At 50.3% G+C, this 27,084-nt stretch overlaps 1 protein-coding gene across 4 annotated transcripts in view; it reads right to left on the reverse strand.

Moving 5' to 3' along the window:
* AFAP1 (actin filament associated protein 1) overlaps positions 1 to 26,993 on the reverse strand; it is a 162,220-nt gene extending 135,227 nt beyond the window's left edge. For 2 of the 4 annotated variants that reach the window (XR_002807191.2, XM_023638406.2), the window contains exon 1: positions 26,768 to 26,987. The gene's annotated coding sequence lies outside the window, so the exon portion shown is untranslated. Of the gene's footprint in view, positions 1 to 26,767 lie in introns of all 4 variants that reach the window. The other 2 variants (XR_002807190.2, XM_023638407.2) reach the window with 2 other exon arrangements.
* Positions 26,994 to 27,084: the final 91 nt, after the last annotated feature.

Raw genomic sequence — 27,084 nt, forward strand, 5'->3', positions numbered from 1 at the left:
GGTATAACTGACACATAATATTATTAGTTTCAGGTGTACAACATAATGATGTAATATTTGTATATACTGCAAAATGATCACCAAAATAAGGCTAGTTAACATCCATCGTCGAACAGAGCTACAAAACTTTTTTTCCTTGCGATGAGAACTTTTAAGATCTACTCTCCCAGTAACTTTCAAACATGCACTACAGTATTATTAACTATAGTCACCATGCTGGACCTTATCTCCCCTTGGTTAAGGCTCTGAACTTCTATGAGCCACAGCAAAAGCATCAGAAAAACAAAAGATATGAAAACTGACCTGCCTTTTTCACAGAACTCCTGAGAGGATGAAACGAGATAACGGATTTTAAAATTCTTTGTGAACTTTCGAAGCAAAATCTAAATGCAAGAAATCATTATGACCCTGAAGAACACCCGCGTAAAACTGAGCTAAGACCAAAGCATCTTCCTCCCACCTTCTCCCAACCAAAAGCAACCTAGAGGGCAGCCGATGGATCTGGGCAACCCCAGGATCACGGGCCAGGGGTGCCTCCAACAGCTCACGACCCACACTGCCTGCCTCCCTCCGAGCGTCATGAGGTCCTCTGAGGGAGAGAAGCACACCGACACGCAAGCCCACAGTTCTCTTCCTCAGGCGGCTCGAAGCCACGAGACTCTCAGCACAGCTCAGTGGGGAAGGGCTTCTCTCCCCCGAGACTCAAGGCTGGCCTTCGCACACTCCCACACAGGTCAAAGAGCATTCGAATGCCACAGGATGACACCAAATTCCCCATGCTCACACCAGAGAAATCGCACCAAGTTGGAATGCCCAAAAGATGCATTCACAGAAAAGATTCAGTGCATTCTGCTCCAAACACACCCAGCCTCACCTGGAGCCCTTAGCTCTCCGCCTCTTTCCAGCTGACGCCACTGACGTTCTGACCTTACCAGTGCTTTTACAAATACCAAGAAAAATTAACACGGCGGCGGACCCCTCACAGCTGAGCACCAAACGGACCACCAATCCTTCTCCCTGGCCTCACCAAAGATGACCTGCACCCAAAACGAGGCTGCAAAGTCTCCGTAAATGGAAGTAAAAGATCCCCAAATCGCCCTGTTCTTTCTCCATTCCTGAGGAAGTGGGTTGAAATGATGAGTCTCAAAGTCGGAACTAAAAGAAGCCTTAAATATTACACAGCGCAGCTCCTCCTTCCACAGCTGAGGGCTCCAACACCCAGACAATGGAAGTAAAGAGCCTGGTTTAGCGACAGAGCCCAAACCAAGACCTACCCATCTAACCTCTGGTCCAGAATTTCCGCAGCAGTACCGCCCTGGACTTTTCTTTTTCCTAAGGAAGGAAAGGAAAATGAAGCCCAGGTAAAAGCCATCCAATTTGTACGGAAGCCATTCAAGAGTTGATTTAGCACCTGTTTAAAGAGAGGCGCTTCCTAGAAAACACAAGCATGAGGGCGTAACGAGTCATTTCGATTGTTTGACTTGTTGCCGAGGTTCAGGAAGCACAGGCTCTGCTCTGCGCTCCGAGTGCACAAAGGGGACCCAGCGCTTCAGCCTAACCCTCACCAGACTGACAGCACAGCATGCGTCCGTGTGTCTGTCCACCCCGCTGGACTGCATGTTCACGAGGGCACGGATCAGATATTGTCATCTTTCTACCCCCAATGCCTAGCCTATAAGACACTCAATAAACGATTACTGAACTAAGTTAGCTATAGAACATTTTAAACTTGCATCAACAAAATCAATTGACTAAGTTTTGTCAATGTGGATTTCGTACCACACAGCTGAAATCTTAACTGTGGATTTACCCTGGGTTCTGCTAGATTACCATGCGCTAAATAGCCAGTGAGCACCTGATACACGCTAGACATCGCTGAGTGCAGAGGACGGGCAGCGACAAGAACGAGAGTCCTTGCCCAAACAGAACCTAGAGTCTAATGGGAAACAGAGGAAAAGAATATATATCAGACTGCTGAGAGAGCGAAGAAGAAAGAGCAGAGGCTGCCATGGGAAGCACCTCACTCTGGCTGGATCGCTACGACACAAACGACACAATGAATCTCCCAGCGTAAGATCCCACCCCCTAGGACTGCAAATGCAGCTGCAATGAAGCGACCCCCTCAGTGCCAGAAGTCCCCGGAGAGCAGCACTCAGGAAAAGAAGACAAGGAAAGAAAGAAAGCTCCAGGACTGTTCATTCACACAGATTAAAATCAGCTTTGAGGGGCAATGAGCCGATTATGAAACCCCCTGGCTACAACCATGTGAAATTCAAGGTACTCAGGAGGCCCATATTTAAGAGGTGAATTAACCCTACTCGTTAAAACCAAAGCAATCTCTGGTTCAAGGGCTAAGGATGATCTTAGACCAATTTATTAGCTCTCAATATTTACATTAAAAATCATGATGATGACATAGCAATGGCAACTTCACTGAGCACCTACCACGCGCTAGGAAGAGGCGCTAAGTTACACCTTCATATACGTGTTGGATTTAAACCTCAGAACAACCCTGTGAGATGGAAATGGCTCCGTCATCCCATTTGAGAGACGAAGAAAGTGAGGTTTAGACAAGTTAAAAGCTTGTCCAAAATTGCACTGCTAGTGGCTAAAATCTTGGCAGCCCAACTCCCCAGCCCTTGCTTAGAGAGGTCAGGTTTATACGCCGTCCGTCACAGTGTTGGTACAAACGAGGGCACAATAAATGCCCACAGAGCACTTCACACCCAGGAGCGTGCCCTGCCAATCAAACACCCTGCCAATCAAACGACGCTTACTGTGGTTCTGCAGTAGTAACTGTCAAATAGCTGTTCCACGAAGAAAAAGTAGGATGGGGAGACATCAGAATAAACTGAACGATGGGTAAATACAGTCCCAGTAGTTATGAGCAGGAGGTGGCATGAATGTAATTTCCACAACTGTCTGCACAGCATTCTCGAATCAAACAGCACGCAGAGCCACTCTCAGCGGACGAAAGCAGAAGACACTCCCGTTACCTGGAACTCCCACTCACCCTGGACAGTGGTCCTCAACCCTCATTGCCCATCAGAATCACTGGGACCTTCTCAAACGCAGAGAGGCCCAGGTCCATCCCAGAAGCTTCTGTTTCAGGCGGTGTGGAGTGAACGCACACGCTCTTCTCAAAGCCCCCTGACGCAGCCAGGGGTGCGAACCACTGTTCCAGCGCTCGTACACTTGGGTGCCATTCACCAAATCCGCACTGGGAGACTAAGCACAGGAATCCAGCCGAGTAGGACCAGTCAGCCTCCACCCCCAGAAGCGTGTTTACAGTTCTCTCTGCTTTTAGGATAAAGCAACTAACGTCAGAGGTTTACCCCAGTCCAAACCAAATAAACTCCCAGGTGAAAAAATACTCTTGTCTGAGTTTACATACAAAACAACTTCCTTCATCGTTCCGGTCAGCTGCCCGGGGAAAAGTCTGCAGGAGAGAAAAAGTCAGGCCCTGGCCACTCGCCATACTTAAAGTGCACCCTCCCCTCAAGAGAGGCGCACAGCTCCATTTCAGATGCACTGTTTCAGCAAGGATGGAAACAGAAAACCGAGCTCTGCTCAGAGTCGGGGCTGGGACCCCAGTCCTGCCCACGGCCATGAGCAGTGTCGCCTCAGGGCAGTCTCTTTCCTCTCTGCTCTTCAATTGCCTAACAGTTTAATGAGAGGGTAGAGTATAAAATACAGGTGTTACTTCAAGCTCCAGGGTCTGACAGCAAGTAAAATGAATTGCTGCCATCAGCAACTGAAGTGCCCTCTTCCCATTCTCCAGAACCCTAAAGTGGAAGCAGAGAATTCTCCAGAATCCTAAAGTGGAAGTAGAGGGCTGGGCAATCACCATGCCGAGCAGACCGGGAGAGCAGAACGCACACACGCTAACTCCGTTCACAACAGCTGAGGGACGCAACCAAAACGAGGCTGCAGACGATCATTCATTCACTCATCATTCCGCAAATATTTGAAGCACCTTCTACACTACTCAGTCCGCCAGTTTCAAGCTTTGTTTACTGCAGCCTCCTAGGCTGCCACATCCCATTGGGTTGTCTTATCTAACCCTCATGGAAACCCTTTGCTGTAGGTCACTATGTCGCAGATGAAAACACCTGCAGCCTAGAGAGGTTGAGAAAGGCATCTGAGGGACCCCACTGCCTGCGTCCCTCCGCGTCTCCTTCAGCAGTCACTCCCTGACCGGGCAGCGGGGGAGACTCTCCTCCTCACTGTGCCAGTCCCACGGCTGACCTGGCATTCCCCAGAAAGCTATCGTGTTCTGGCAGCTGCAGCAAGGGCTGTCCTGCGACCACAAAAGCCATCAATGTACTGGACAGATGCAGTCCATCTGTCCCTAACACACCTTGTGCTTGTTATGCTGGTCACTTCTGTGAGCAGATGGGTTAAGAAAGACCTTGGCAAGTCCCCAGAGAATGCCTCCCCTGGGTGCCTCCTGCAGGAGTGCAGACTGAGGAGCTGGCCGTGAGCGCGGCTTTCTTCCCTGTGGCTCCCTGCGCATCCCCACCCTACAGCACTGAGACCACGCCACCAAACATAGGCAAGAACAGGCCTCCTCCCTCCGAGGCGAAGGTGGGGGAGGGTGGCCCCTCAGCATCTCTAACTCTGCAGTAAACAGGCTGTGAGTGGTAACTGGCCTTGCCCCACTGATAAGGATTTTAGACTGGTTAATTTTAAAACTGCAGATGAGAAGCAGGCTCGGAGGACTGGAATTTCCTTGCCCTTTCAGAGACGTGTGCATTTGTGAAGGAAGTCTCCATCTGTGGGGGGTGTCTCCCTCTGCACCAGGAGGAAGGTGGGATGGCCTTATCTCTGGAAACTCTTAATGGGGACGGCAAGGACTTAAGTTGGTTACTGTCTGGCAACCTCATGTAACTGACCCCCCCCACCAACATCCTCCTTTGTCTTTAGCTGAAGATAATATTTAAGCAGTGGCTTCTGCCATTTACTTAACCGGGTTTGATTCTTATCTAAAAGTTATAGGACCACCCAATAACCAGACCCCACCTGCACTGATAACATTTTAACAACTCTTTTTACATATTCTTTCCTTTGTCGTGTAAAGAGATAACTCACATACCTATGCCTTAAATTTAGCCTTACTCTCCACCCATGTTTGCAGCAGCTCTGACTGCCCATGGGTCCTGTCCCCATGCAGCAGCAGCTCTGACTGCCCATGGGTCCTGTCCCCATGCTATTCCACACTATTCTCTAAATAAAAGAGCACTACTGCCAGATCTTGAGAGTCCAAGAAATCTTTCTTTCGACTCCTCCGCTCACCGACCGCACATCACATCTCTAACTCTGCAGTAAACAGACTGTGAGTGGTACCCGGCCTCGCCCCACCAAAGGATATACCACAGGCACACACTGGTGGCAGAAGGCAGCACCTTCAAAGAGTTTCATCCAGTCATTCCAGAAATGCTGTTTACCCAGCGTCGCTCCTCACATGCATGTCACGCTCCACAGACTGCAGAGCATTTCCACACACAGTCATCTGCTCCTCCCGGCAACTTGTGTGCCATGCTGAGTGTGTTTCATTATACCCACTTTTTAGATAACGAAACCAAAACTCAGAGAAATTAAGTGACTTTTCCAAAGATATCCAGCTGGTATTAGAACCAGGACCTGAGGCCTCTTGATTCTAGAACCAATACTGTTGCCAACATCCCACATGGTCCCTCCAGGGAGTCTTACCTTCTGAGAAATAGAGAGCAGCTTTGTCTCTCTAGTCCTTGGACCATCTAGAGACAAGTAATAGAATGTCTAACAGAAAGCATACACTTATTTGAGAAGGTGATGGAAATGTTCTGTATGTTGAATATCTCAACGTCAATATCCTGGTGGGATACTGTACTCTGGTTTTGCGAGACACCACCACTGGGAGAAAGTGGGTCAAGAGTACATGGATCTCTCTGTACTAGCTCCTCATGCTGCCCTTTCACGGTCACTCCCTCTTCCCTCCTGCCTCCTCCCAGGCCCACCAATCTGTCCTCCACGTCTATAAATGCATCATTTGCAGGCTGTCCCATCAAGGGACTCAGACAGTAGGGAGCGGCTGCGATCAGACGATTCACGAGAGTCCGCCAGGTCGCGGCTGTGTCAGCGATCTGCTCTCGTCCTTGCAGAGTGGGATCCAGGGCACAGATGGACTGCGGCGTGTTGAACCGCTCACCCCTGGAAGGGCATCCGGGTTGTTTCCGGTTTCTGGCTATCATGAAGACAGCTGCCATGAATGTCGTGCACAGGTTTGTGTGTGAGCACAAGCTGTCATTTCTCCGGATGAACCTACCCAGGGGTGCAACCGCAGAGTCCCATGGTGGTTGCACGTTTCATTTTTTTAAAAATTGCCAAACTGTTTTCTAGAGTGGCTGTACCATTTTCCCTTCCCACCAGCACGCATGAAGGATCCAGGTTCCCTGCCTCCTCGCCAGCTTTTGATGGTTCATGCGGGCTCGGTGAGTCGAGGAGTCAAAAGAAAGATTTCTTGGACTCTCAAGGTCTGGTAGTAGTGCTCTTTTATTCAGAGAATAGTGGGGAATAGCATGGGGACAGGACGCATGGGCAGTAAAGAGCTGTAGGCATGGGGACAGGACCCATGGCAGGGAGAGCTGCAGGCATGGGGACAGGACCCATGGCAGAAAGAGCTGCAGGCATGGGGACAGGACCCATGGGCAGTGAAGAGCTGCAGGCATGGGGACAGGACCCATGGCAGGGAGAGCTACAGGCATGGGGACAGGACCCATGGCAGGGAGAGCTGCAGGCATGGGGACAGGACCCATGGGCAGGAAGAGCTGCAGACATGGGGACAGGACCCATGGCAGGGAGAGCTGCAGGCATGGGGACAGGACCCATGGCAGGGAGAGCTGCAGGCATGGGGACAGGACCCATGGCAGGGAGAGCTGCAGGCATGGGGACAGGACCCATGGCAGAAAGAGCTGCAGGCATGGGGACAGGACCCATGGGCAGTGAAGAGCTGCAGGCATGGGGACAGGACCCATGGCAGGGAGAGCTACAGGCATGGGGACAGGACCCATGGCAGGGAGAGCTACAGGCATGGGGACAGGACCCATGGCAGGGAGAGCTGCAGGCATGGGGACAGGACCCATGGCAGGGAGAGCTACAGGCATGGGGACAGGACCCATGGCAGGGAGAGCTGCAGGCATGGGGACAGGACCCATGGCAGGGAGAGCTGCAGGCATGGGGACAGGACCCATGGGCAGGAAGAGCTGCAGACATGGGGACAGGACCCATGGCAGGGAGAGCTGCAGGCATGGGGACAGGACCCATGGCAGGGAGAGCTGCAGGCATGGGGACAGGACCCATGGCAGGGAGAGCTGCAGGCATGGGGACAGGACCCATGGCAGAAAGAGCTGCAGGCATGGGGACAGGACCCATGGGCAGTGAAGAGCTGCAGGCATGGGGACAGGACCCATGGCAGGGAGAGCTACAGGCATGGGGACAGGACCCATGGCAGGGAGAGCTGCAGGCATGGGGACAGGACCCATGGCAGGGAGAGCTACAGGCATGGGGACAGGACCCATGGGCAGGAAGAGCTGCAGACATGGGGACAGGACCCATGGGCAGGAAGAGCTGCAGACATGGGGACAGGACCCATGGCAGGGAGAGCTGCAGGCATGGGGACAGGACCCATGGCAGGGAGAGCTGCAGGCATGGGGACAGGACCCATGGCAGGGAGAGCTGCAGGCATGGGGACAGCACCCATGGCAGGGAGAGCTGCAGGCATGGGGACAGGACCCATGGCAGGGAGAGCTGCAGACATGGGGACAGGACCCATGGCAGGGAGAGCTGCAGGCATGGGGACAGGACCCATGGCAGGGAGAGCTGCAGGCATGGGGACAGCACCCATGGCAGGGAGAGCTGCAGGCATGGGGACAGGACCCATGGCAGGGAGAGCTGCAGACATGGGGACAGGACCCATGGCAGGGAGAGCTGCAGGCATGGGGACAGGACCCATGGCAGGGAGAGCTGCAGGCATGGGGACAGGACCCATGGCAGGGAGAGCTGCAGACATGGGGACAGGACCCATGGCAGGGAGAGCTGCAGACATGGGGACAGGACCCATGGCAGGGAGAGCTGCAGGCATGGGGACAGGACCTGCGGGCAGTGAAGAGCTGCAAACATGGGTTGAGGGTTGGGCTAAATTTAAGGCATAGGTATGTGAGTTATCTCTTTACAAGACAAAGGAAAGAATATGTAAAAAAAAAAAGTCATTAAAATGGTATCAGTGCAGGTGGGGTCTGGTTATTGGATGGTCCTATAACTTTAGATAAGAATCAGAGTAGATAAAGTAAATGGCTGAAGCCACCACCTTAAATATTATCTTCAACTAAAGACAAACGAGGATGTTGGGGTGGGGGGGGGAGGGTCAGTTACATGAGGTTACCAGACAAGCACAGTAAACAAGAGTAAGTTTATTATGCAGACTTAAGTCCTTGCCTCCCCATTAAGAGTTTCTAGAGATAAGGTCAGCCCCTTCCTGCTGGTGCAGAGGGAGACACCCCACAGATGGAGACTTCCTCCACAGATGCAAAGGTCTCTCATCAAAGGGCCAGTAAATTCCACTTTTCAGAGCCTCTTTCCTGTCTGCAGTTTTCAAAAGTAACCAGCCCAAAATAATCCTCATCAATGGTGTCCCTATTTTTCATGTCAGCCATTCTCACAGGTGTGCAGTGATCCCTCATTGGGGGTTTAATTTGCATCTCCCTGATGGCTCATGACGTTGAGCACCGTTTCACCTGCTTATCTGCCATCTGAACATCCTCTTTGATGAAACACATCTTCATGTCTTCTGCCCATTTTCTAATTGGATTGTTTGTTTTAGTGTTGAATTACTATTTCACTGTGTGAGTTTTTTATATATTCTAGATACTGGTCCTTTATCATATATGTGGCTTGTAAATATTTTCTCCCTGCCTGTAGCTTACCTTTTCATCCTCTTAACAGAGTCTTTAGGAGAGCAAAAGTTTTTAATTTTGATAAAGTCCAATTGATCAGTTTTTCCTTTTACAGAGTATGCTTTCAGTGTGGAGCCTAAGAAAGAACTCTTTGCTTACCCTTAAATCTGGAAGATTTCCTGTTTTCTTCTCAAAGTTTTATAGTTTCACATTTTACATTTAAGTCTGTGATCCATTTTGAGCTAATTTTTATATGAGGCGTGAGATTTAGGTCAAGGTTTCATTGTTTTGCTTATGGATGTCTAATTGCTCCAGGAAACCAGCTCCATTTTTTAATGGAATGAAAAATACGCTAGTACACCACCCATCTTAAAGGCAAGCATTGTTTTGTGAATCTTTAATTCCAATTATAAACCAGACAATGTAAAAACGTCCAGTTTAAAAGTTTGAAAAACCTAGCTCTAAATATTCTTACCTTAAAATTCTGATTTCTACCTATGATATCAGATACTGTTTACATGAGTATCACAAATAGAGCCTGAACAACTAAAAATGCATAATAAGAAAAACAATTGGCACGTGTGTCTGTCAACTAGGGTTTTATTTCCCATTTATTGTGGTAAAAAAGGTTATCATTTGACAAACAGAAATAGCAAGAAATAGGATATATTGGAGTACATGAGGAAGCCATTTGGTGTAAACCTAATTCGGCCTGACTTTGTTTTTTTTCCCAAAAGGGCCTGACGTGGCCATTGAGCATGCCTTGTATATCTGCTTTAAACATTTCCTAAGGCAAGAACAAATGGCCTTAAGATAAAGGTGCAACTTCCCCCATATTGGCATTTCCTTAGAGATTAGCATCTTTCCTTAGGCTAGGAACTGATTGCTGTGCTCACCTTTGACCACCCAGCTCACCTGTGACCACCCAGCTTGAGACAACAGACCTGCCACCCTGCTGTTCACCGAGACAGCCGATTACCTGCTGTGTCCATCAATCGCTGTGCCGACAGAGCAGTCTTGCGACTATTGTAAAAGGACATTTCAATCCTATGTGAAACATCCTGTTTGGGGGTATATAACCACTCTGTGCACCCCACTTCTTTGGCGCCCTTTCTTCCTTCGGGAAGGAAGGCCCCGGGCCAAGGTCCTCACATTTTAGCTCAGAATAAACTCACCCCAATTTTCATTTATAGATTGGTTATGGATTATTTTTGTCGACACATTGTAAAACCCTGCAACTGGATAATCGATGTTTGTATCTAAAGCTAACCTAAAGTGTTACTTCTCTGTATTGTAAAATGCAAGGCTGAAATTTAAATATTCAAATGGTTCGCATTCACTAAAGGCAGGACAGTTTAGTTCAGATAAAAGTCTAGGGTCAATAACAAAGTTGTGAAAGGCTGGCTACAGTGTGGCCCTGCAACCCAAGCTCAGCTTCCTCACCTCCAGGAGTTAAGAGCCCATTTTGGAACCAGACCATCTGTAGCAGAAAGAGGAGGGAGAAGGGTTTAGCGCATCACAAATAGCAGGACAGCGGACAGCGCTGGGATGGGCCTTCTCTGGGCAGTCACCAGACACCACCAAACGGAGACGGAGCTTCCTCCCAGCTGGTTTCCTCTACTCGGAACACTGTCTCCCAAGGTGTTCTGAGACCCTAACACCTTGAACGGGTGGCCTGCTTTGGGTAGGAGAGCTACAATTTCCTTAAAGAAACCACAGCACAAAAAGGGACCCACATAGGAGGTACCAGCTGCTATAAATACTTGGTGGCAAAAGCTGATGTCATGCCTTCTGTACAGGAGACACCCAAATAAACCTCGCCAAAATAGCAGAGAAAGCATATAGCAGAAACCCAATGCCGTTGTGTACAAGTCTGCGGACCGCAGACATTTATAACCCAGCGACGGACGACCTCTTGCCTCAGCTCCACTGCACTCTGGGCTATTTCTTCCACATTTCACAAAGCTTTCTGACTGCACTTGCATAACATGTGTATCAACCGACAAACTGCTGGGCCCTGCTCTGGTCCCAGAGGCCCTCAACAACCCCCAAAGACGAGTGAACATTTTTCTTCCAAGTGGGAGACAGCAGGAAAGTCTCCACCGTCACCAGCATCAAATCCACTTACGAAGAGAAACCCACTTAGCGGCTTGTAGGCAAAGCCCTCTAGCCCCTGGGTGACTGCCCTCCCAGAGAAGCTGCGAGGTGACAGCACGCCAACTGGAGGGGCGTTAGCACCGACCTTCGAGGCCATGACTCAGGCGGTTTGAAATAACGGTCGCTCAGTCTCAGGGGAGCCATAATAAAAATCAAAACCAAATAACTCTTAAAAGTGTACGTACAAGAACTGGACCGAGGGCCAGATGTGGCTAAATGGATATGGCAAGGACTGTCCAACGACCTCCTCACTGCGTCCCCTTCCCCCACGGGGCCCCTCCCTCCCTGCACAAGCGGGGCCCAGGGCCTGTGGACCACCGCCCTTTACCCCATTCCATACATGGTTTCAGGAACAGCTTCCAGGGCAGCACCCAACACAGAATGCATTCGATAAATATTTCCTGAAATGAGTGAATGTAAATTACCTTAATTATTTTAAATGTGTTCTCTCTCTTGGAAATGATGCCATGAGCTTGAGCCAGCAGCTATCATTGCAAAATGCTAGACTAACAGAATTCACCCATAGGGTTGAGAAAAATCCTAAGACCAATTTACCCGAGGAGCTTTAGCACACAGAACCTGGCACACGGCAAATGCTCAGGAAATGTCAGTAATCGTTAGCGGTACCAGCACCTACAGCACTATACCAGTACCTGGTACCATCAGTACCCAGCAGTGCAAGGGCAAAGGCGTCTATTAGATCTGGATGTATCATCATGAAAGGATGTCCACCTGTACTGTGTGGGCAACAGGGGGTGTCATGGAACAGCGTGTACCAACAGGCCAGGGCTTGATCAGTAACTAACAGCATCCCTAATGTTTGTCCCTGCTTCCAACTGGCCATCAACCCAACAGAGCCAAACCTGCCCCCTCACAGTCACCTGGGACGCCCCCTCCTGGCCCCCAGCCCCCGTCAGGGGCCCCCTGAGCCCCCTTTCCTCCTCTTTGAAGTGCACCCACTCTTCTGTCCGCCTCTGAGTCTCTGCCAAACGCAGGAGACAGTGGCCGAGGCCCTGCTCCAGCAGTGCCGAGTCAACAGTCTCTGCCTTCTGGGGTTGGGGGAGCGGGGGGGGGGGGGGGGGGGTCTGTCTATTTCCACAAAGAAAAGTCCTAAACCAGGGCCTGCTCTCCTGAAGGTCCGTCTGTAATTCAGAAGCCCAGCGCAGCAGATTCCACGTGTGGAGAGAGCCCCGTGTCCCCGAGGTCTCGTCCACAAAGCCCCACTCATCTGGGTTCTCAGTCTCCCCCCATCGTCCAGGGAAGTAACCGAGGATGAAGGAGAGATCAAGGGCTTGGAGTCAAACCCCAGGGTTCATCACGCATTTCATGTTTTCACTCACAAGTACGTGACCTTGAGCAACCTTCTCCACCTCTCTAAGCCCCCTCTTCATCTTCAATAACAATATTTACTCCAGGATGGTACATGGAAAGCAGCCAACCAACACGGGGTGCTCAACAGCTGTGAGACCCTTCCTCCTGGCCCCTCCTCCAGGGAGACGACGGCGCTGGGGAAAAGGCTGATGGCCGGCACCCGGGCACCTCTGATCCACACGAGATGCCACGGCATCCAGACTGACGGAGCGTTAGCCGAAGACAAGATCTGTTTCCACTTTTCAACTCAGCTAGGGGTGGCTTCTAACTCGCACATTAAGTGACCCATAATCAGGAAGTCGCTTTTCTGCACCACCCCACACTTCTGTTTTCAGCAGACTGAGACGTGCCGCATTACCTCTCTCTTAAACCCTCTTCACCACCAAAAACACGACTTTAATGTGTAGCACTGTTATAAGCAGAAAAGGCACCTATGAGTCAAACTGAACTTTGGTCCAAAACAAAGAGCTGTGTGGGAACATTTGGGCTGGCTGTGATTGTGTGACCTGCATCCAGATAGGGACAGACACACACCTGCCCCACCCTGGCTGGGTCAGACGCTGCACCGGCAGCCCCCAGGGGAGAACGCTCCAACACGATTACTCCAGGAGAGCGGAAGGGAGCGGGCAGCCCTCCGGCATGCGGACGGTCCAGCGTTTCATTTTTGCAGCCTACGTCACCCAGCACAGGTAAAGCCCTTCCTTCTCCCCCCCCATGCAGGTGGCCTCGTCACAGGCAGCTGCAGGGCCTCTTCCCTCAGAGTTAGAGCAAGCCCAGGCATCTTGGCCTTTTTTTCTGACAAAGTTATTCTCTCCTACTTCCATTCCAAGTAGCCAGATCAGCCGGGAGAGTCGCTCTTTCCATTCAGCCCTCAAGAGGGCCTAGCCACCAATAAGTCCAAGATTTAGGTTTAAGGAAACCTCATGTATACTATTCTGACAAATATCAAGTGAACTCTTGTTGGAGGCTTGGTTTGCAAGGCAGTCATGAGGTTTCGATAGGCAATCCAGAATAAGTGTTAAGAGCTCTGGGGCTAGACTGCCTGGGCTCCTACCCTAACTGCAATATTTACTGGCTGTGCGATGTTGGACAAGGCCCCCAACCTCTCTGTTCCTCAGTTAGCTCACTGTAAAATGGCCACAATAATAGAAGTGCTCTACAAACAAAATGATTTGGCACAAAGGGGGAGTTCAATAAATGTGTTGACTAAATGTATAAATGTTAGATATTATTAAATATATACGTACAGGCGAATTATATGTAGGATGCACAAAAAACATCCAGACCACATGCTTAACTACTAACAATGGCTACCTCTAGAGGAGGAGAGGCGACCTTCAGCTTTTACTCTACACTTATATTTCTAAATCATCCAAAATATTTAAATAAGCATGTATATATAAATTTGCTCCAAAACAGGTAGCTGGACAATGAGACTCAAAAACCTTCAAATCATGCACTTGTTCCAGGAAGGTAAAGTCACAGAAATTACAGAAATCAAAGTCTTCTTCCAGGGCCAGCCTGCAGCCTAGGGGTTAAGTTCAGCGTGCTCTGCTTTGGTGGCCCGGGGTCGGTTCCTGGGCACAGACCTACACCACTTTTCAGCAGCCAAGCTGTGGTAGTGACACACATACAAAGCAGAGGAAGATTGGCACAGATGTTAGCTCAGGGCCAATCTTCCTCAGCAAAAACCAAAGGTTGTCTTCCAGTCTAAATTCTTCAGGATCATTTTTTTTTTTCTTTTGAGGAAGATTAGCCCTGAGCGAACTGCTGCCAATGCCTCTTTTTTCTGAGGAAGACTGGCCCTGAGCTAACATCTGTGCCCATCTTTCTCTACTTTATATATGGGATGCCTGCCACAGCATGGCTTTGCCAAGCGGTGCCGTGTCCGCACCCGGGACCCAAACCGGTGAACCCCAGGCCGCCGAGAAGCGGAATGTGCACACCTAACCACTGAGCCACTGGGCCGGCCCCTCCTTCAGGAGCACTTTAAATGAACTATAACATACAAACCAATGCAGACACCTCAATCCTTTCCTTACGATAACAGTAAAGATTTTTAAGTTACACATCCCTGCCTTTATATACTACATCACACTTCAAGTTACAGAGCCAGAATCTGGGTTCAGTTCTGCTTCACGGTCCAAGGCTTCCCACATAATATCAACATACTTTCAACCAGCAGCTTTAGCTGAATTTAAACTGCCACCCATCCCACTCCAGCACAGTCACCCGAGCTCTCTTTTACATGACTCAGAGAGTCCTGAGATAAAGTGGCATCTGGTTATAAACAAATGACCCAAATTCCACCTACTCGGTAATAACAAATCCCGCCCCTTCCCTCCGCAGTGTCCCTCGAGCCACCGCTCCTACGCTCTTCCATCCGCTTCCAGCACAAGCAGCCAGGCTAGGTGACAACTTCACCAGCTTCTCCCCGAGTAAAAGCCGTGTTACCATCAATCACGCCAACCAGTGTGCTTTCACGCAGTGCTCACTGTAAGCCTGACACACAGAGCACTTCGTTTATTCTCTTGGTCACCTGTTTACCTTTACAAAACAGGTATAATATTTCCCATTTTATATAAGAAACGCAGAGGAAGTTAAATGACTCGCCCAGGATTCCACAGTGCTAAAGCAGAGCGACAGAGCCAGAAGGCCAGTCCAGGTCTGGTGGGCCCTGCGTCTCTGCCAGCACACCGGGCTGCTCCCCCGAAGGCTCGATGGACAGCTGGTGGACCACCAGTATTTCAGAGGCTTGAGAAATGCCTTCCACTGTGGCACGAAGGATGGTTCAGTCCCCAGGAGGAGGCGGGGTGGGAGTGAGTAAAAGCCCTTTTGTTCTGGGAGGTTATTTCATGCAGGGACCAGACTAAGGACTCTGCGTGTCTGTCCAGGCACAAAGTCCCCCACTCTGTGCCCAGCCTCTTTCCACCCTCCAGCCTGCGCACGCAGCCGGAGTCATGCAGTCACCACCGGGTACCGCTTCTCTGCATCACGCCTGACCAAGCCCCACGAGCCACAGACACGGCTCTTCACAGTCCAGGATGCTCCATCTGCCAGACACCGATGACCAGACACAGGACTTGCAGAACATGAATGACAGACAGAGGACTCCTTGACGACAACTCATGGCACGGCACTGAAAAATAAAGAGAATTCAGGCAAAGCCATCCCAGGGAGACGGGCTGGCTGGGATCCTCTGAGAGCCAAGAGAGCCTCGGCGGCCCAAGTCCACGTGGAAATGCAACTCCTCCTCCAGAGGCCGGCCCAGAGCCACCACCTCCGGGGTGCCTCCCTGCTCTCTTTCAGAAGCACACTCTCCCTCTGAAGTCCTGATGCATTGTGTTCAGGCCTCCCTGATAGCACCTGTCAAAGCCTACACAGTCAACAGCATCCACACCCGCCTCCCTTACTGCGTGTGCCCTCGGCACCCCCCGGGCTGGGACTCCTCCACACGTGCAGATGAGGGCCTGGACAACTACTGAACGAAGGCGTGCGTGCAGGCAGGAGGGGACAGACACTGAAGACCGGCCAGCACTACAAGGAGCGCCCCGCAGGTCAACAGCTGGAGCAGCGACTGCGCTGCCCATCAGGATTGCTGGCCCTGTTCGCAGCTGTGCCGTGGAAAGCCCCATCATAGCAGTTCTTGGGCGTCAAGACACCAGAAAGTTCTAACAAATAAAGAGGCCACGCAGCAGGCTAGTCACCAGCTCAGGCTTTGCAGGTAGGGTTTGAATTCCTCTCACTATGTGATCTTGAGAAGTTACGCAATGTTTCTCCATCTCACTTTTTAAAATTGAGACATAATTGACATACAACATATTACTAGTATGTAATGATTTGATGCATGTACACACTGTGACACGATCACCACAACAAGTCTAGTCAACATCCATCACCACATCTAGACACAAAGTGTTTTTCTTGTCATGGGAACTTTGAGGATCTACTCTCTTAGCAACTTTCAAATACACAGTACAGTATTATTAACTATCGTCACCAGGAGTCTTTCATCTCATTCTGTCACCTGCAAAATGGGGACATTACCAACTCCACGGAGTTGCTGAAAAGATCAAAAGAGAGAGAGATGGAAAGTGTCTGGCACAGCGCCTGGGGCACAGCAAGTACTCGGCCCTCGACAAGCAGTGCCGATGATGACGGTGACGGTGGTGTGACAGAAAACTCTGAGACTTTAATATTCACACTATCGTCTTCTTTTTGAACCATTTAGTCTCCCTTATCATAAAGACACAGCACATCTGAACTTCTTCGAGGGTCCCACAGACTGAATGTTTGCGTCCCCTCAAAATACACATGTTGAAACCTAGTCCCCGATGTGACAGTACGAGGAGGTGGGGCCTTTGGGAGGTGACTAGGTCCTGAGGGTGAGACCCCCATAAATGGGATCAGTGCCCTTATGAGAGACCCCTGAGGACTCCCTTGTCCCTTCCACCATGTGAGGACACAGCAAGAAGACAGCCATCCTTGAACCAGGGAGAGGCCCACTGACCCTGCCGGTGCCTGCTCCCAGACTTCTAGCCTCCAGAGCTGAGAGAAATACATTTCTGTTGTTTATGAGCCACCCAGGCTACGGTCTTCCGTTATAGCAGCCTGAAGAAACCAAGCCAGAGGATCATTCTTCAAGAACAGGAAATTCAAGTAATTAACCCATCAGGAGAAAAATCTCAAGTAACTTCCGACATCCCAATACACAAATTTGAATTAAGTGGGAGGAGGGGACTTGAAGGAAAACATCATGCCACGTGTCCTCCAGATTCACCCTGCTCGTCACTTTCCCTGTGTCTCCACATCTGAGCGTTAAAGTAACGAAGAAACGTATGCTGTGAAGGTTTGAGAAAACCCTCTACAGGTTTCAAAAGTCATTCAAATGATTTTCATGTCTCCCTCTTTCCTCTTGAGACACCTGTTGCAAATCTCATCAAACAGCCCCTAGGAGGCACTGTGTCCTGCACCCAGGAAGCCCTTTCTACAAACCACTTCTTTTTTTAAAGATTTTATTTTTTTTCCTTTTTCTCCCCAAAGGCCCCCGATACATAGTTGTATGTTCTTTGTTGTGGGTCCTTCTAGTTGTGGCATGTGGGACACTGCCTCAGCATGGTTTGATGAGCGGTGCCATGTCCGCACCCAGGATTCAAACCAGCGAAACCCTGGGCCGCCTGCAGCAGAGCGCGCGAACTTAACCACTCGGCCACGGGGCCAGCCCCTACAAACCACTTCTGACAGCAAGTTCCACACAGGAGGTCAGCCCCCACACCTAGCTCCACCCACGGGGCTTAAAAATACCCGGGGTTTGTCACCCATTATCTAACGTCCAGAACAAGAATCCGTCATCATCACCACTTCTATTTCCTTTCTTAACCATTTTTATGATTAAAAAATGACCCAAAAAAGGAGCTTTCTCAATGCTCCTGCCTCCAGCAACACTGCACAGCACCATCGCCTACGAGCGTGCTGGCAAAGGAAGAATTTCCAAACTCTGAACTGGCCGACGGCAGCACCGCCCAGAACGCTGGACGGACAAGCTTCAGTGTGCAAAGGAGAAGGTGAAATTTAGCTGCAACGTGACTATGGATGGAAAAGAAATGTTCTAAACAGAGGTGTTCAGGACACACAAAGGCTATCTTCTGATACCCCCAAAGACGGAAAGTTGTCTTTTTTTCTATACTAGAGAACGGATCATGGGTTGAAAGGTAATTTTCCTTTCACATTAGTGGTGTCATGAAGGCACTATCAGATACTTCAGGCTTTATTAGATAGTCAAGCCAAAAAGCCATTAAAAAGTAAACCTTTCCTGGGGGCTGGCCCCGTGGCCCAGTGGTTAAGTTCAGTATGCTCTGCTTTCGTGGCCCAGGTTTGGTTCCCGGGTGTGGACCTACACCACATGCAGGTGGCCATGCTGTGGCGGTGACCCACATACAAAATAGAGGAAGACTGGCACGGATGTTAGCTCAGAGTGAATCTTCCTCAGCAAAAAAATAAGTAAATAAATAAACCTTTCCTCCAAGATAGGGAGCACAATAAAACCACATCTGACCACATCTTTGAAACAAGAAAGGATGGCATTTGAAAAAATATATTTTCAGGAACTATAAAGGAGTTCTTGAAATTTAAAAAAATTACAGCAATAAAAAATTCAAAGTAGGGTTTAGAGAAAAAGTTGAAGAAATCTCCCAAAAAGGAAAACAAAAAGACAAAGGAATGAAATAGAAGAAAACAGAAGACATTTAGGAGAACTCCTGCTCAGAACAGAGGACAGGAGTCTACAGAGGGAACAGGCCCACCAAGTGCCCAGCACAATGAACGAAAACAAGACCCACATCATGGACCACCAGCACAAACTTTCCGAACCCCAGGCAAGCAAGAAGAGCCTAAAACATTAAGTAGAGGAAAATGCAGGTCGCACACAAGGAGTAGCTTTGGACACATTGACCCACTGTCACATTCGAAGTTTGAAGTAACTGAGCAGTGTCTTCAAAATTCTGCAGGAAAGTGATTTCTAATCCAGAGTTCCATACTTAGCCAAACTATCAATTAAATGAGAGTAAAATATTCAAACATTATACAAGATCGCAAAATAATTATTTCTTAGAAAGCTACTGGTGAACATACTAAACCAAAGAGAAAAAAAGTTAAAAAGGAGGCATCTTACCCAAGAAAGAGGCGAAAGGAACTCTCAGGGTGAAATGGACGATCTAAGAGGAAAGATGGGAGCCGGCCTAGAAAGCAACCAATTTAGAGGAAAGCAGGCAGAACGAGAAGTGGGGGAAGAATTATCCTAATAAAAGGATGAAATGGATGATTCCCTGATGTGTGTGAATGTAATGGGGGGTGAGGGGTGCCAACCAGAGGACAGATATAAAGAAAACCAAGCAAAACAACGCAGGGCAATTATCAACTCAAGGAAAAAGAAAAAAACTATGAAAGAAAGGAAATGTAATCAAAATAACTAAATATCTCAGCTGTGAATCATATTTCCATAATCGTCCTAAGTACTGCTGAATATTTAACCAAAACGTTTAACATAATTATCCTGAGAGCACAGGGAGAAAGCGGGCGGTGGGGGAGGGCACAGGATAAGGGACCCAAACCGTCTTCTTCCTAGTAGGATGTCTCTCACACACAAAATCTGGAAGAAATAGCTAAAACATGACAAGGGGTGGCCTCCGGGGAGCAGGAATCAGGGTGGAGAAGGGTGGGGTAGGTAATTGCTGGTTTTTTGTTCTAAGCTTTGTAGAACTTTTGACTCTTAAAACTATGCGCCTGTATAACTTTCTTAAAAACGGGTATTTAATTTTTAAACAAAATCTGATACTTGACCAGCAAGAATATCATATAAAGCAGTGTGTTCTTAAACTTTTTGGAATCCAACCCCAAAACGAACGGAAAGCCATAAATCCTTGCCGCAGTAAACACACGCAGAGGCACAGACGCAGAACTTTCGCACAGGGTTTCAGGCAGTTCATAAATTCCTGAAGGCCGGGTTAAAAGCCTTAGGATCAGAGATTCTGGTTTCTTTCAGGAAGTTTATTTCAAATCAGAGCTTGTCATTTATTGTAAAGGAAAAAAATCCTAACGAACAACTATTTAAAACGCCTCCACGATCAAATGAGGTCACGCCTGGCCTTCAGGACCTGGTGACCATCACCAGCTGTCTCCGTGACCACAGGTCACCTCATTCCTAACACCAGGGAAGGTACAAACTTTGTTTACTGGGCTTTGCTTCAGCCTTGAAACAGATTCTCTCAAGCTCAGGAATGCGAGTCCCTGTTGGGTTGACTCAGCTGTTTCCATTCTAGAAACGGACATGGAACCATGCACTCTTCACCCCGTGAAGAAAGGGTCCTTCATACAAACCTTGGAAAGGGAAGGTCCCAAATTCTCCACGTGGGTGTTTTTTCTAATAGTGGAATTACCCTAACGACTTCCTGGCAAAACTTCTGTAATCAGAGAGGACCATTTAAATACTCCAAAACACAAAATTGAGCTCTGCCTCTGACCGACTGGTTTTGCTGCAGGAAGTCTTGCCGTCAGCTCCAGAGCGAGTCAGAACAGCTTTGGTCCTTTCATAGAGATCTTAACGGTCCTGCCAATGTGTTTAAAATTTTGGTGCCTTACTTTATTTATTTGTTAACTGAGGGTAACAATAACTTCATCAGATGTTGTCCTAAGTGGACTGGGTAACTGTGGAAGGCAGAACGGCCCCCAAAGAGGCCCATGCCCCAATCCCTGGGACCTGTGAGGAGGCTGCATTACATGGCAAAGGGACCCTGCGACAGACCTCAGACAGGGAGATTGTCCTGGGTTATCTAAGTGGGTCTAACTGCACAAGCCCTTAATAGCAAGACCTTTCCCCAGGTAGAAGAGAGATGCAGCAGAAGGGCAAGTCAGAGAACAGGAGCAGGATTCAACGGTCCTTGCCGGTTCTGTGATCGGGGGTTATGTGCAAGGACCAGAAAGGAGCCTCTAGGAGCTGAGGGTGGCCCCCAGCTGATAGCCAGCAAGGAAACAGGGACCTAACTGCCAGGAACAGGCCAACAATCTGAACGAGCTTGCAAGCGATTCTCCCCCATAGTCTAGAGTAAGGAACACAGCCCTGATGACGCCTGTTGGCCTGGTGAGACTCGAGTCAGACTTCTAACCTACAGAACTGTGAGATGACATATCTGTTTTTTTTAAGCCACTAAGTTTGTGGCAATTTGTTACAGTAGCCATAGGAAACTCACACAGCGATACATGTGACAACACCCAGCAGAGTGTCTGTCACATTGTCAGAGTTCAACAAGAGTCAACTGGCTTCCTTAAATCAAAAGGCAGGGATGGCCATACTCCACCCAAAAAGACAGATTATAGACTTGTTCTGATAAACGCAGATTTGAGGAATTATAAACTTCCAAATTCAGGTAATTCAGCACCCTTCCTTGCACTCATACACCTACCAACACCTGTCTCGTCTGGAAGCTCTAAGAAGCCTGTGGGAGAAGAAATGCTGGACTGTGTTCACCAACCCGCCCCCCAAACTCCGCTGCGTGCCTCCGGTGGCGCCGACGGCACTGCGCCGCCATTGCACCCAGGTCCGCTCCTCCTGCCGGACTGTGAGCCCCAGCTCTTCACCGATGAGTCACTGCGGCCCATCTTCCTAACGCCATATCTGGCACGGAACTCGGGCACATCGCAGGTAACCCATCTACACAAACGTTTGTTGACCTATGACAGTATTACTCAACACCTGTGCATAAAACGCAAATTCTTTGAGGCCCAGAGCTGTATTTTATCTCATTCGTCTTTGTATTCCTCTCACTGCCAGCGCCTGGAAGATGCTGGTGGAGAGGAGGAAGAGGCAGGAGGGGGAAAAAGGGAAAAGCAGAGCTGCCTGTGGATGGGAAACACTCTGCGCGAACAGCTTCCCAAGAGGCCTGAGGGGAGGAGGGCTAGAAACGGCCCTGGTGCTGAAGCTGGGTTCCCTGTGCTTGCTGCCGGCTCCTGCTGGGTACTTCAGATGGCCCTGGTGCTGAAGCTGGGTTCCCTGTGCTTGCTGCCCGCTCTGCTAGGTACTTCAGACGGCCCTGGTGCTGAAGCTGGGTTCCCTGTGCTTGCTGCCCGCTCCTGCTGGGTACTTCAGACGGCCCTGGTGCTGAAGCTGGGTTCCCTGTGCTTGCTGCCCGCTCCTGCTGGGTACTTCAGACGTGAACAGGCAATGCTCTGCTGACCTTGACCTCAGAGTGCCTCCTGCCTTTCCCAACCTCAAGACAGGCCACTTAGGGACTGAAATGTTGAGAAATTATGCTTCATTAAAGGACGGTGCACGGGAACATACGGAACTGGAGAGACGTTAAAGACTAAATTAGGCACATTCAGTCGTCTCGCTTAACGGTAACTGAAACTTGAATTTGATGTTTCCCCCAAATGCTAAAATATCAAACATTATTGGCTAATTAAAGACAGAAAACAACCCTAAAAGAAGTTGCCTAACATATCTCAAATTAAGGATCATCTGCATATTAAACATTTTGAGTTTTAAAGAGAAACCCAGATTCATTAAATTCTTTTTTTTGTTAAAGTGCAATTTGTTTTTTTTAACATTTTATTTTTCCTTTTTCTCCCCAAAGCCCCCCCCGGTACATAGTTGTATACTCTTAGTTGTGGGTCCTTCTAGTTGTGGCATGTGGGACGCCACCTCAAGGTGGTTTAATGAGCAGTGCCATGTCTACGCCCAGGATTCAAACCAACGAAACACTGGGCCGCCTGCAGTGGAGCGCGCGAACTTAACCACTCGGCCACGGGGCCAGCCCCCACATTAAATTCCTAATGAAGCATTTTTTAAAAATCCTTGGCAACATGCTATTTTACAACTTACAAAATTCCATTCCATTCATTATTTCATTTCATCCTCAATACAATCTCTTGAGCGAGACAGAACAGGCATTACTAACAACTCCATCTTACAGATGAGGGGACTGAAGCTCAGAGAGGAGCCCGGACTTAACAAGAGCCCTGACAGGCCGGTTACTAATGCAAGTCTCCTGTCCACAGGAACTGGACTAAGTGACCTTTACTCTACTGTTTATATTCACATCCTGTCAACATCCAAAAAGGCTCTGAGGTGGCCTACAGTAACAGACATGTATAAAATAAGGAACAGGTGAGGGGTGGGGAGAGGGCGCTAATACCAAAAACTCAGATTCATGGTCTAAGAATTTATCTCCGAACTTCCAGTTCCAGGTAAATAATACGCAAAGGAAAAAGGTGATTTATAGAAGATCACAATCTTAAAAAAGAGGAAAGCACCACCAGTTCTTTAGAGTGTGGGTGTGCTAACAGCCACATCAAACCTCTAGGCCACCACACCGATGACATTACACCAAGGGGCACTGCAGTGACGGAGGAATGAAGCTCTCTGTTTGGGCCCTGGGGAAGAGCAAGGTTTACTGTCTTCCTTCAGTGAAGAGCAAGAAGACAATCTGGAGATGCAGAATTCAAGCTCTGTCTTCCCTATGCCCAGGCATTCCCTCCCATGAAAGACCCCTTTTCATTTAGTCCCTATAAAAGTCAGGCCTGCTCCAACTGAAACAAGACCCTCGATGCAGAGCAAGCATTAACTAGTGAAGTCTCACTGAAAACATTAACACAATCTAAGAAAACCACAAAGAAAATCCAACTGAGTTTCTAAAGTCCCCTCCTAAAATGAGATCCCTAACAAAACAGACCACTGGAACATGTAACAAAGCATTTTTAAAAAAATTAAGAAAAGACTGGAAACCAAAATAAAGGCAAAAACCCTACTGCGTTAAGTAAAAATTGTAGTTCAGTAGCATCAGTACTTGACCAAACAGCTATCCTCTATTTTTAATCCCTGTGATCACCCAGATAAGAATAGCAGACAAAATAGCAGACAAAATAGCAGGTGAGTGGCCGCTCACCGCAGACAGAGACGCGTGGCTCAAAGAAGATCGGCACACCAAATGCCCATCTCACCAACAGACCAATTAGAAGGGAGATTCATATTTTGACGGATTAATTCCTGTATTCCTTAGAAGTGGAGCTTCCTTATAGACCATTCAACGTATGATGCAATTTTTTGCAAGTAATCATTTTACACTGTGCTTTAAACCCCCGTACGAAGCCGTGAACACCTACTCAAGGCACTCGCGAAGCTCTCATTTCAGACTTCCCAGAATAAAACCTCTGTCAGAGCCCGGGACGGACAGAAGCCCACAGTTGGCTGACTTCACATGACACTCAAAAGATCAGTGACACGCCCCTGACGAGAGCTCTGTACCCAACGACTTCATTAAGGAAAACATCAAGCCAATGTGATACAGTACAGATGTTGCAAGTAAGACATAATGACGAAGAATATGCAAGACACCATCAAAAGCTTGTTTAGTTTCCATCATGGAGTCTGGTCTTTAACTGAGACAAAGTACACACCCACACAAATAAACTTTTTGAAAAGAAAAAAGAACTTTCACTTTAGAATCTACATTTTCAAAAACCTCCAGTATTCATACCACGGACACTAAAAGAACTTTCCTCTGCTACATTTGGTTGAAAGAATTGAAAGTTTAGGACTGCAAAGGTTCTTACCTAGGTAAGAACCTCAAAGGCGAGAAAATTAAACCCCAGAAGGGGTGGCACTGCAGAAACAAAGAATAAGTTAATTCCAGAGGCAGAATGAGACCCAACAAATCCTAACCAAGTACTCTACACTGTGCAGCAAGCACAGGGGGTGAGAGCAAATATTAATCTAAAATCCCTCAGGAGAAGAGAAGGACTGCAGATTTTAAATCACACGAAACGCCTGGATCCGTGGTACAGAAAAAGCACCTCATTCAGATACACCTTCCTGGCTCTCAGCTCAACTGTGCCCACGTCCACCAGAGTATTTATCAAGCTGGACCACAGCTGACCACTCAGTCCTGAAGACCACGGCTCTGAGAGGGCAGGACAGAAGGATTTCAGGGAAGGCTCCAGAGAGAGTGTCACCTAAACTGAGACCACAGGAATGGGAAAGCGGAGCTGGAATGACAGGAGCTGGGCGTGGGGGAAGAGCCAGGGGAGAAGGCAGATAAGGCAGGGCGGCAGGCTCAGTCTGGACTTCATAACAGCGACAGCTGTGCTCCTCACGCATTCCTGTCTGTGCTCCTGTTACGTACACTCCATCTTGTTCCCCAAAAATTTCAGTCTGGATGTTAGAGCTACTTGTGCCTACAGCTCAGTCGTCTGTCTTGGACCAGAACACTTGTAAAAGGGAAAGACTGTCTTGTTCCAATTAGCATCCCTCAGGGAAGAGAATCATCCTGGGACATAATAAGTGTTTTAAAAAGTTGGATGAAAGGGCAAACGAATGATTCCACTTTATTGAAGTGGCTGAGAGATCCACAGGCTGCAGAGCGCACCGGGTCCTGACTTCAGGCTGCAATCGGACTTTCCCCACCCACAACCTCACCCTTGCTGTCCCCTCGTAGAGCTGACCTCTCACTCTAACTGCCTTGGCCTCATAGCGTGGGTGTGGATTCTCCTCCTTCAAACGCATTTTCCAGCCCGCCAAATTCTTGGGAGAGTTTCCTCCACTCTCCAGGCGCCGAGAGCTGCAAAGTTAAATCTGGCTTTCCAGATTTTTTTTTCCTCCAGATCCTAACGGAAGAAATCAAGAAGCGCCGGGCAGCGGAGCTGGGCGCCCTCCAATCGGCGCCGGCTCCCGCCGCGAGCCTCGCGCCGGAGCAGGAAACGCGGCGGCCGGACGCGCGCTCCCCGGGCGCGGTGACAGCCCCGCGCTCCCCGGGGACCCGAGGACGGGCCGGGGCGAGGGGCGGGGTCCAGGGGAAGCGCAGCCCGGCGGCACCGCTCCCCGCTTCTGCTCACTCGGCAGACAAGACAAGAAATAAAAGAGCGGGTCGGCGTTCCTCCCAGGCCAACTGCGCCCCCGGCACAGCCCGCTACCCCTCGACGGGCGCACGACCCGCACAAGGACCCCCACACATGGAACCCCCCAACACACACACACGGTGGGGGGACCAGGACGGGGTCACACCCCGCCACGCCAAGAGGGGAGGACCGGGGCAGAGCCCCCCACTCGCAGAGTGGCCAGGACACCACGCGCGCGGGCCCCGCAGAGCCACCCTCGGTGACACACCACACTCAGTGGCCCAGTCAGGGCGGGAGTGGCGAGAAAGAGCCCCCCTCTCAGGGTGACCAGGACCCCACGATCGAGGGGCCACGCAGTCACCTCCGTGAGACACAAGGAACCAGCCACACCGTGGGGAGAGCGGGGACAGACAGTCTCCCACTCGCAGGGCGTCCGGGAGTCCCCACGCGCGAGGGCCCACGCAGAGCCACCCCGGCGACACGCTGAACCAGCCACACCACGGGGGGGTGGGGACAGAGGCAGTGGCCCCCTCTCAGGGTGGCCAGGAGTCGTTCACGCCGAGTGGCAGCAGGCGCGGAGCCCCCTCGGTGCCACCCCAGGCCGAGACAATGCCCGGGCGCCGGCGGGCGCTCAGCCCCGGCCCTGCCCGGCCCGCTGGCGCTTGGGGCGGTGGCCGTCACCTCGGGCAGCGACCCCGCGGCGCCCCCTCGGACTGCCAACCCGGCGGGGACCCCCACCCCGGCCCCTGGAACTCCCATCCGACCCCGGGATCCCCATCCGGCCGGAAACCTCGCCGGCCCCCGAACCCCTGCCCGTCGGGGACCCCCGTCCGGCCCCTTGGCCGCACCCGGCCCCGGGACCCCCGTCCGGCCCCGACCTCGCCGGGGACCCCCGCCCGGCCCCGCCACCGCCGCCTCACCTCCCCGCCTCTGCGGCAGCGCTCGCTCCCTGCCGGCGGCGCCGGGACCGTGGAGCGGAGCCGAGAGCCGGCAGAGCCGCGGCCGCCGCAACAATGGAACCCCGGGGCGGGGCCGCCTCGCCGCCGCCTCGGCCCGTCGCAGTCCCGCTCCGACTCGGGTCCGCGCGGAGCAGCCGCCGGCGCAGGGCTGCGGCCGGGCTCGGGCACCGCGCAGGCGCACTCGCCCCGCCCCGCCCCCTCCGCCCCGCCCCCGGCGGTGCCCGGAGCTCAGGGCCCGCCCCCCGACCAATGGGGAGGGAGCTGCGCGCAGGGGGCGG

The sequence above is a fragment of the Equus caballus genome, chromosome 3 (genome assembly GCF_041296265.1).
Source record: "Equus caballus isolate H_3958 breed thoroughbred chromosome 3, TB-T2T, whole genome shotgun sequence".
Classification (NCBI taxonomy): Eukaryota; Metazoa; Chordata; class Mammalia; order Perissodactyla; family Equidae; genus Equus; species Equus caballus.